This window comes from Lissotriton vulgaris, chromosome 3_1 (assembly GCF_964263255.1).
Source record: "Lissotriton vulgaris chromosome 3_1, aLisVul1.2, whole genome shotgun sequence".
NCBI classification, from domain to species: Eukaryota; Metazoa; Chordata; class Amphibia; order Caudata; family Salamandridae; genus Lissotriton; species Lissotriton vulgaris.
The window spans coordinates 1562874271-1562886418 of NC_141689.1; positions in this window are offsets into that span (position 1 = coordinate 1562874271).

Below are 12148 nucleotides of genomic sequence, written 5' to 3' on the forward strand. Positions count from 1 at the left end.
GGATATTGAATTAACAAACAACTATTTTTCTGCTCTTCTTTAAATTACACAAACAGTGCCACCAAGTGGCAGCTGTCATAAGTGCAGTTTCAGACACTTACCACCAGCTCAAATTAAGCACTGGATGATCCCTGCAGCTTCCTTTTTTTATCACAGAGCATACCCACAAATGTGTATGTCTCTACTGAGGCTATTTTGTTTCCTTTAAAGAACCAGATGCCTCATTGCCTCAAACTTGTTCTTTTTGGAAGTAGTCTACGACAAGCCCCACAGAATCATCTTTATGTAAGTTTGACAAGCGTGCTGCTGCCGTCCTGACAGGCTGAAGGGTGGTCAGCCCCCGCCACATCCGGTTCAGTTTCTTGTCCCTTTTTTGATTTCATTTGAAAGTGTTTGTGAAGTGGAAACTTTGTTATAATGTGTTAGTTTGTTAAGACCTCCCCTGGCCTGGGGAGGTCAGAGAGGTAGATGGAGGCGTGGGCACTGATTCAGGAAGTGCTGACAGTTTCCAAATCCACTGCATGGTTGTGGAGATACAGACAGTGGAGTCCACGCCCCACAGAACTGACCTCTCTCCGGCTTTTTTTGTGGCAAGGGTCTTATCTAGTGGGCACCCTGGCACCATAAAGACTCAACGGAAACCAGCAGTTTTCAAGAGGTAGCTCTCTGTAGTATCTCTGTGTGCAGCATGACAATTTGGTTTACACCGAGAACCTCGCAGGCAGTAATCATGCCTGCCTTAATGACGCGGTCCGAACAATTAATGCGTCTTTACAAAGCATTCTGTTACAACGTAAGTCATTACAACGATTTGCCTTAGGGAAAGCGCTGGAGTTGGAATAGTATAATTTACTATTCCAACTCTAGTCTGTGCAACAGTAGGGAAAGTGTTGGACTTAAAGTTCAACGTCAATACAACAAATCTTTCCTTAATGCAAGTAGTTCTAACGACTTGCATGATAAAGGAATGCGTTGTAAAGATGCATCCGTGGTTCGGACCGAGTTGTTAAGGCATAGCATCGTTGGATCTGCGGTATAAAGGCTGTTTCCCATAGTCCCCCTACTTAGCCTTCAAACTAGTGAACTCCCATGGGTTGTGCCCAGGCAAAGGGCAGCTGAAGTTGCACTCTTTATCCCCTTTATCTTACCAGGCTCATGGAGGGCTCTTCTATGTGAGAGTGGTCTAAGTGCACCGCACTGGGCCTGAGCATTTTAGCAAATACATTGGAACCTCATAACAATATTGCGCCTACGGCCATACCACCCTGAATGCGCCCGATCTCGTCCTCATAACAATATTGCAACTTGGAAGAACACCACAGATCACTGAAAAAAGTTAACATTTCCATATGATCTGACCGGGGGCTGAATTAACCTGTATCTAGTGGGTTCCTTCAATTGTTTTTTTTTTATTGTGCAGATTTTATATAGCGCAAACTCGACCTGAAGGTATTGAAGCGCTTTACATGAGCACCGGTTAGGTTACACAAGGAGACATTCATTTTTAGGTCTCACAGACCTACGTTGCAGCGCGCATGTGCTGCTTGCTCTGCGAGGCTTATTGCAATCGGGTAGATTTCAGAAGGGGACTTGAAGCCCCGCTGATCATTCCTATTGGCTGGCATCATCGTTTATGCTAAACGCTGGCTTCCCATTGAAAATGAGGCTTCTTTGTTACTGCCCTTTCTCCTTTTGGGCTAGCTCATCCTGACTGGACCGTTTCCTTGCGACCTGACACTGTCTCCTTTAATTACTGGGTAAAGCACTTTTTTATTATTTGTGTAAAGGCAACAGCTTGTTTCAGTCGCCTTTGGTAAGGGCGGCCACATGTTTATTTTAGCATCGCGCTTTCACTTAAAGTAAAAGCACGATGCAAATATAAACAAGCTGCTGCCTTGGTGTAATGGTGAGAGCTTGTTAAAATTGAAAGCAGTAGAGCAAACAAGCCAACACCTTCCAGCCATGTGCTCTACCCTATTAATAAGATGTTTCCGCCCACTGTAAAGAATATTCTTTGAACAAAACCAGGTCAATATAAAATGAATGAAAATGAGCTGGCTATATAGCTACAGTTTGCGCCGAAGTTGTTTCAGAGTCCGTGAGCTTGCGTCTGTGTTTGTACAGAAAGGGCGCGGCCTCAAATTGGTTCTGTCTGCTTCGCCTCTGCTACTGGTAGGCAGATATGCTACTTGAATGAAAGGCAATCGAATTAGCAGCTCTTGAAAAATCCATGGTTTGAGTGCATGCTCACTTTTTCTAATTTCAGAAAGGAAAGAGGGGGCCGCTTGGCCCCCACGCACATATGGCGGGCCCGGCTTCTCCCCTCCCCCGTATCTTCGGTGGTGGGGCATGCCCCCCCCTTCTTGCCGCGTCTTGATGACGCGGCTGGGGGGGGGGGGTGCCCCACCACCGATTGGTGCAGGTCCCACCGTTGACCCGGAAGCAGTAAGAGTGCTTCCGGGTCAAGGGGGATGGACCAGGTGGAGTCAGGCCAGCGGGAGCTGCACAGCCCCCATTACAGGAGGGGTTAAAAAGCCTGGGGAGCGTCATCAGAAGAAGAAACTACCTCAACAATAGGATTAAGTTCCGTGGACAACCTAGGAACACAAGACTTTCCTACCATGCAGGGCGTCACCGATCTCAGTGAACAAAGACTACCTCACACAAGGAACAAAGGACCTTGAACACTTGGAAGCCAATATCCTTTGCCTAAAACGGCGCAGCACAGGAGGGGGGCTACAAGGTTTTTCACTTGCCTCGTACTGACCCGGGGGAGCGGAGGGCGGGAACCGTTGCTGTCGCATGTTTACAGTACGTTGACAGGGGGGAGGGGGGCGGGGGGGGCGGGGGGGAGAGGGCCGGGAGGGAGGCCATGTAGCACGGACAATCTTAGCCTGGTGGAAGCACTATTCTTTCTTTCTCTTCTTTCCTGTATCCACACGCAACCCCCCATCCCATCCCACATCCCAGGGGGGCGCCAAGGTCATGTGGCAGTTAGCAAGCAAGCATAGAACAAAGAGTAGAGACAGAGATCCCTCTCTAAGGCAAAGCGACAGAACGAACACACCATGACGGCACCTGACACTAGTGGCCAGGCACAGATAGTCTCGGACATAAAAATAGTGTCTCTTAACGTCAAGGGCCTCAACCACCCCGTCAAGCGACGGAAAACACTAGAATACCTAAACAGACTGAAGGCTGACATATACGTCCTCCAAGAAACTAGAGTGTCCTCAGAGGACGCTAACAGGCTCAAAGCCAACTGGATTAGCGAGGTGCTATGCTCACCGGCAGTCAACAAAAAGGGAGGAGTCATCACCATAATCAGTAAGAAAGGGAAGTTCCAGGTTCACAACAATATCGCAGACACCAAAGGGAGAAGGCTGATCACATCTATTAAAAGAGGTGACGAAATAATACACATAGCAAACATATACGGGCCAAACGCGGTAGACAAAAAATTCTGGGAGGACCTAGAGAATGAACTAAACAAGATCCCACTGGGCGAACTACTAATCACGGCAGGGGACATGAACCAGGCGATGGATAATGCCACAGACAGACATCCACACAGACCCAGCCACACATCACAAGAACAGAACACACTCAAAAACCTATGCACCAAACTCGCACTAGCGGACCCGTGGAGGCTACAAAACCCTAGTGCCAGAGAATACACCTTTTACTCGCACCCCCACAACTCTTACAGTAGGATAGATTACATACTCATGTCCGACACACATACACACCTGACTGACACAACTGAAATAGGGCCCATAACAGTCTCGGACCATGCACACATATCCCTCTCATCAAGTGGCAAGCATAACGAAACACCAAGCAGGAGGTGGCGCCTTAACAGTGACATACTCGAGAACCCCGCCAACATTACCGAAATAGAGGTAGCGATCAAAGAATATCTCCAGTATAACGACACAGCAGACATAGAGGCAGCAACACTATGGGACGCGCTTAAATCAACAATAAGGGGGAGACTCATGAATATTAAAGCACGCATGAACAGGGGCAGGAACAAAAATAAAATATGAGCTAAACAGAATCCTAAGCGAGAGAGCCTCCACGTGGATCAACATATAAATCCATTAACTTATGCTCGGCCAACAAAGCAGGGAAAGCCCTGGCTGGATACCTGAAAGCCAAGCAAAGGCAACACGCAGTAGCGGCAATCACAGACGCCGATAACAAGACACACACAACTAGCAAACAAATCCTCGAGACTTTCAGGAAGTTCTACAAAGACCTATACACTGCCGATGCCTCGCTGGAGGTAGACGGCGGAGCAAACCTGCTAGAGAAGCTCGAGCTACCCAGAATAAGCGACGAACAGAGAGAGGCCTTAGATCAAGACATAACAAAAGCAGAAGTAGGGAGGGCCATAGACTCACTAAAACCGAACAAGGCCCCAGGTCCGGACGGCTTCACAGCTGCCTTCTATAAACAATTCCAACCATTACTCAAGGACACGCTAGTCAGAATATTCCAGGCATGCGCGGAAAAAGTCAATATGACTAACTCAAGGCAGAGGCAAACATTATTGTTATCCCCAAGGAAGGAAAAGACCCCCAGTTCCCACGCAACTACAGGCCAATTTCCCTAATCAACGTGGACTGCAAAATCTACGCAAAAATCATAGCAGCGAGATTAAACACATATCTCCCCTCTCTCATTCACAAAACTCAGGTGGGCTACCTGAAAAACAGACTCTTGCAGGACAACACCAGACTGCTATGCCATCTAATCAATCGCACGGCCAACAGTGCGGAAAAGGCTGTCATGATCGCATTAGATGCAGAAAAAGCCTTCAATAGAGTCTCATGGCCCTTCCTGAACCAGTGCATGCTCAAGTTTGGACTGGGCGAGAAGTACAGGGGAATGATCATGGCCCTCTACAAAAACCCTCGGGCTCGAGTGGTGGTGAACGCAGCTACATCGGACACATTCACACTAGGCAGAGGGACAAGGCAGGGATGCCCCCTCTCACCAGGGCTTTTCCTGTTGGCCCTTGAACCACTCCTCCACATGATCAGATCAAACCCCCGGATCACGGGGGTGCAGATAGAGGGTCAAGCCTTCAAGCTAGCTGCATACGCGGATGACATTCTGATCACCACAAACAACCCACAAGAGTCAATTGAGGCACTCGTGCAAACAATAGAGAAATATGCGCATGTCTCAGGCTACAAGCTTAATAGGGAGAAATCCGAATGCAAACCTATGAACTGCCACACCACCAAGACTGTCCTGGGCTCGTCAGGCCTGACGTGGCAGACAAAACCACTGAAATACCTAGGCCTCCTCTTCGGAAGAGACTTAAGAACAACACTAGATCACAACGAGGAGGCGATGTTAAAAAAAATTAAGTCCAGGCTAGACACGTGGGGCCCCAAATTCATAAGCTGGTGGGGAAGAATTGAGACAATAAAGATGATGGTCACTCCCATGCTAAACTACATGCTCTCCATGCTGCCTCTCACACTCACAACCGATTTCCACAAACGCATAGACAAAAGCATCAACGTGTTCCTCTGGGGAGGAAAAAAACCAAGAATCAGCTTAGCGAGCCTCAGACTAAAAAAAGAACAGGGCGGACTGAATCTCACAAACTACAAGGCCTTCCAGACGGCATGCCTTGCCAAACAGGGAATACATTGGATAACCCCCACACCAGAATACACGCCGGTATGGTTGGACCTAGAAAGGAGCATTCTAGGTGGCGCAGACCCAATTATGGCCCTGACGGCGCACAAGCACCCAGAGGCCAAAAACGCGATAATCCACAACACAAAGACAGCGCTGCTGAGAGTAGACAGGGAAATGGCAGTAAGTATCAAGGGCACCAAATGGGAATCACTGTGGCACAACACAAAAATTACTTACAAGGGGAAAACACTTGACAGCAAGGAATGGTACAGCAGAGGCATCACAACGCCGTCACAACTAGAAGCAGGGAATAACCCACTCACCTACAAGGCACTACAGCAGACAACCTCCCTACCGAACAAGGAGTTCTACGAATTCCTTAAAATCAAAGCGGCTGTCACCAAAGCAAGCCTCTCGAAACAGACACCCACCATCATACAATACACACAAAACCTAAACAAGACAGGCCACCAAACAGCGCAAATTTACAAGCTAATCACACCACGCACCACAACTCTAAACAATAAGACACTGGCCTTTTGGGAGCAGACCATACAAAGACCTCTAAACGAGGAGGAAAGAGCCAGACTATGGACGGCAGCGGAGCAAGGTCTATAACGTCATAGACACAGTCACAGGAAGCAAGACACAAAGAGGACTAGCGGGGATAGCCACTGCCTTCCTATCAACAGAACTTCAGTCCAAAGAAGTACGAGACCTGGTCGATGTACTTCTGACGGCTGCGGTGAAAACGATCCTGGGTAACTGGAAGGACACTAGCAAAGCCACCTTCAAACGCTGGTTCAACTGGGTTACTTTCCTCCGGGGGGCTGACAATATCACTGCCAAACACAAGACGGCGAATCATACCGCTAAAGATAACATGTGGGAAGCTCTCGACGCATATCTGGAACAGTGACCCCCCCCCCCCCCCTCCTTTTCTTTCTCTTCCTTTTTTCTCTCTCATGGCCCCACCAGGCCGCAACTTTGCAAGATCGGTACAAGTATTACGAATGTTTTGCTTTTGTTTTTGTATATGGAAAAACTTACTTTCAATAAAGAATATTTTGAAATAAAAAGCCTGGGGAGCGCGGGGGGCGCCCTCTTGCACCTGCGCTCTCCAGGCTGACAAAAAATGAGCAGTAATGTATGAAGTGAAAGATGATATGTATAGCTCATGGCATCGAAATGTGCAAATGATCCCCGAGCTCCTCTTCACTGCAGTGTCTAGAGCGTTAATTATTCTCCTAAACCCCGATTAAAAACGGAGTCATGTGCTTCCCTTTCGGGCTAGTAAATCAGACATTCTAATAAAACAGTGGGCTCGATAGATTACGTCTTTGAAGCTCTAATCCCTATTTGCCTCTGGGTACTCAGGGTATGGACGTCACGAGCTGCCAATGTTGCAAACGTGAATTTACATCAATCCCAATCCAGTGTTTTCAAAATGACAGATCTGTTTGCAATAGCTTATTATATGTTTTTGGAAGTTGTTTAGCCAATGGCCGTTGACTAATAAACTGGACACACAAGAAACGTGACGATTTTCAGTAAACAGATTGTAAAATCGAAAATATCGGACCATTGGCCAGACTCAGCAGATTCCACCAGCATTGGGTGGTTTTGCCCTCGAATTTACGAAGTACATAGATTGCAGGGAACCAGTCAATCCCGCAGCGATGTCGATAATAGCCTGTGCAATTATAGGTTTACTTTTTGTGGGGAATACAACACCATACTTGCTGATTGTGATCAGCTTAAAGGGATGGTACGCTGCTCAGCGGTTTCACTATTTGCTACAGATGCTGTGCAATGCCTAGCAAGCCATGCCTCAGACTTGTTATTTTGCAGATTTTGAGCACGCTGCCTTGTACACTTTAATTTAAATATGGTGAGCGCTTTGCGACAGTGATCACCTGACACTGCTCCACAGTAGTTTTCTCGGTGATGTTATGCTAATCCTCTGCCAGTAAATTCGTGACAGGTTATTTTGCAGAAGGGAGTGCGCAGGTTAGCAGACCATTGCCCACGTGGGGTTTGTTTATTTATTTATTTATTTATCATGGTTGCTGCTCATTAAGGTTAGGCAGCAGATAGCGACTGACAAAGCCAATAGTCCGGACTTATAGGTGCGATACTTGTAGCAGCGATATTGTCGTAGTGCCCCCAGGGCTTCAGATGTAAGTTTTTTCAATTATATTACAAGTCATGGTTGCTGCTGATTTATCTTAGGCAGCGAACAGCCACTGACAAAGCCAATAATCCTGACTATAGGTATGATATTTGTAATATATAGCTGGGGGAAATGACAGAAAGACTACAAGTGTGCAGCACACTAGGCTAGACCCCAGTTTTGTCGGATCTATGACAGAATTTCGACAGACAGAATTTCGACCTACACAAATATCGGCGTAATTATATCGATAGCAAAAATATCGACGCCCTATGTACAACATGGTAAGTACCAAAATATCGAAAAAATAATATCGATGTTAAAAATATCGTTGTTAAATATATTGATTTTTTTAAATTTAAAATAACATAAAAAATACTGTAAATAATACTTAATAATTACTTAAACATATTTAAATATATGTAATAATGGTAAAAAAAAATTATAATACATATTTAATTAAAAAAAAATAATTAAAAATCATATATAATATATAATTACTTAACAATAATTACTATTCCCACTCCAGTTGGTGCAACAGTAGGGAAAACTGACCCTGAACCCTAAAAATACCCCTTTACCCAAAAACCTAAAACTGACCCTGAACCCTAAAAATACCCCTTTACCCAAAAACTGAAAACGGACCCTGAACCCTAAAAATACCCCTTTACCCAAGAACTGAAAACTGACCCTGAACCCAAAAAATACCCCTATACCCAAAAACTGAAAACTGACCCTGAACCCTAAAAATACCCCTTTACCCAAAAACTGAAAACTGACCCTGAACCCTAAAAATACCCCTTTACCCAAAAACTGAAACCTGACCCTGAACCCTAAAAATACCCCTTTACCCAAAAACTAAAAACTGACCCTGAACCCTAAAAATACCCCTTTACCCAAAAACTGAAAACTGACCCTGAACCCTAAAAATACCCCTTTACCAAAAACTGAAAACTGACCCTGAACACTAAAAATACCCCTTTACCCAAAAACTGAAAACTGACCCTGAATCCTAAAAATACCCCTTTACCCAAAAACCCAAAACTGACCCTGAACCCTAAAAATACTCCTTTACCCAAAATTAAATAATATTACAATTAAATTACTTCCCACCCTATTCCCCTATAAACCCACAACCCGCTCCAGTAGTAAAACATATAATTTAGTTAAAAATATACATAAATTATCAATTAATTCTATTAATCAATTTAAAATAATTCATTGCCAATTACTATTGAATTGCAAAATAAATTAATCATTAAAAAATAATTATTTAATTACAAATAAATTACTTCCCACCCTATTCCCCTATAAACCCACAACCCGCTCCAGTAGTAAAACATATAATTTACTTAAAAATATACATAAATTATCAATTAATTAATCAATTAATCAATTAAAATAATTCATTGCCAATTAATATTTAATTGCAAAATAAATTAATCATTGAAAAATAATTATTTAATTACAAATAAATTACTTCCCACCCTATTCCCCTATAAACCCACAACCCGCTCTGGTAGTAAAACATATTATTTACTTTTATATATTTTTTATTTATAAAAACATATTAAACACATATTATAACAATTAACTTAAATTCTTAACTAATATTTCTAACACATATTAGTAAATCGAAATGACTTACATCGATATATATGCTATCGATATAAGTAATTTCGATATTACTTACCTTAGGGTCGATATTCTGGACATCGATATTCTGTCCCATCGATATTAGCAACTCGATATAAGTGTAAGTCGAAATAAATAAATCGATATTTTGACTGTTTACCAGTTTTGTCATTTACAGTCGCTGCACCTTCTTAACTTTAGTGTTACTGCAGCGGAAAGCCATTAAGGGATGATAATATTTCATTCAAAGGCAAATAACACCGTGGTGGGCATAGGAATGGTTTCAGTGTGATGTATATATGCGGGGCGCCTGGATGCCCCCAGACCAAGCTATTGCTACATAAAACTGTAACATGGATAATATGTGTACGTAATTGATTCTGGGTTGCGGGGACTCTTGCAGTTTCATTTCCCCACTTGAGTAATTGCTTCACAACATTTGGCATCCGCCACCTAATTTTATTACCATTGAAATGTGAGGAATCCCATTGAGTGGTTGCCGGGTTGAATGTTTTATTTCACAATGATAAGTTTAAGTATAACTCTTTGGAATTATCATTTGTATCAAATGAACTGATAGTTAAACAATCGTGGAAACTTCTCTATGCAAATGACCTCTTTCATGGGGTCCTCCCTTTTGAGTAACATCCATTCAAGTGTAGGTTGTGACGATGGTGGGGAAGCTAGTTCACAGGTTGCGTGGCACATTATTGCTAGGCACTCACGTTAACCACGTTCCTTTGCAACTCAAAGCAGAAAGCCAAACAAGGGACTTGAATATTTCTTTTTGAAGGTAAATAACACCGTGGTGGGCCTAATAATGAATTCAATTGGGGAAACCAGTAGCGTGGAAAATACTCTTGTATCATTGATTATAGGGAGAGTTCCAAATGCAGTGTCCTTCTGATGCTGAGAGTGCTCTATACCGGAGCTGCTTTCCACCTACACTTGAGAACTACCCAGAGTCCTCGGCATTTGTTTTATGACATGTTTATGCAGCGCTGTATTTCTGAACGGGTTTTGTTTAGACTTAAACTGGGTGTGTACTTGGGTATGGACAGAGTGATACCTCTCTGAGGAGGGTGAAACACATGTCAAGGGTCGCTTTTGATCATGTCAGGTTGGCTTGGATGGTATTCTACCAAAAGCCAAAGTGGTAATGGCGTGCTGGGAGCGGTGAAAGGCTCTTGGGCCACTTTACAGCCGAGCATGGATAGCACTGTGCTAATCCTAATTTTAAAGACTTTGCTGCTGAAATGGCAAAAGACTGTCCCTTTCAATCTTATATCCTATGCCTAAAAACTTGGATAGAAAAGCAGAAATTGGAAGTGATGTTAGTAGCTTTCAACATCCTGTTTATTCAACTACACAGGACTCACAATGCTCAGAGTCCCTTAGCTTCGGGTTAACCAGTCCCGAAAAGAGCCGATGCATTATTACATTAATGGCAAGCGCTCTCATGGGGAAGTTACTCATGTAAGGAAAATAGTACTGGACTTAGTGGGGGGGGGGAATCTTTCATAGGGGACCGAAAGTTCTCCAATTTATACGCTATACCCTCCTTAAGTATCGGTCAAGGCGCTATTGAAGATACAGCAGGTGCCCTCGGTGGAAATTGTAACAGTAACTAGGTTACGTTTTTTCTGGAGTTATAAGGGGGTGTGCCGGGGCCTGTAGGCCGAATGCTGTAGTGGGCTTGCATCACAGGTAGGGCCACCCGCAGAGGGTACCTGTGAAGTGTATGAAGGCGCTATTGTGTTCACTAGGGACCCCAGGTCTATTATTTACTAAGGGTCATACTATCAGGCCCCATATCTGTAATTCTAATTCAAATACTCCGCATGTGACACAGACTGATGCTATGCTAAACACTTGTAGTTGCAAGTTTTATGGGAAAGCGTCTGGTGCTAATCTTAGCTAAGGCGTAGCATGTGAATGCGATGTAATACGGGCATGTGTACTGCAGCTTTCTTCAGGAAGCCAGAAACACTAATCGTTTGTGTTTGTCTTTTTCCATTTATGCATGGCCGGGTTCATGGCGGATATCTGGGAAGTGCTACACACCGCAACAACTGCAACAGGTGGACAGCCAAAGGGACGCGTACGTCAGGTACAGGAATGGCAAGCAACGACGTCAAGGGTGATGGACGATCGATGAAGGACTCAGGAGGTGCCAACACTGGGTTGATTGTTTATCGGTGTGTTAACCCCAGATTTGGCTGGCCGCAGTAATGTAGCGGGAGGTTGCTGCACATAAAATGGCAGTATGTTCCTTATCAGGAAACTGTATTGCTACAGTAACGACGCCTGTGCTCGCAGGGCCACTGCGATCATCATAGTATATTCATAGGATACCAATTAGTAGGGTCAACAATCGTAATGTGGCAGTGCACAGGGGTGTGCCTGGCCAAAGCCTGGAGTAATAGGCCTATGCAACACCTCAGCACCTCTTGTCGGGAAGCTGGACTCTGCCTTCACGGGGGCCCGAGCTCCCAGTTGCCATTTTAGTAGACACAGCACGTTTGGGGACTTCCATAGTAAGGAGGTAGACGTACACTGAAGGTTAGCCTTTTCAGTGGCACTGTCAGTGGGTGGCAGCGTCAGAAGCACAGTGTCTATCGGGCGCAGCATAATGCTATTCAATTAAGCCCATCTGGTGGCCCATGGCGGCACGTTGAA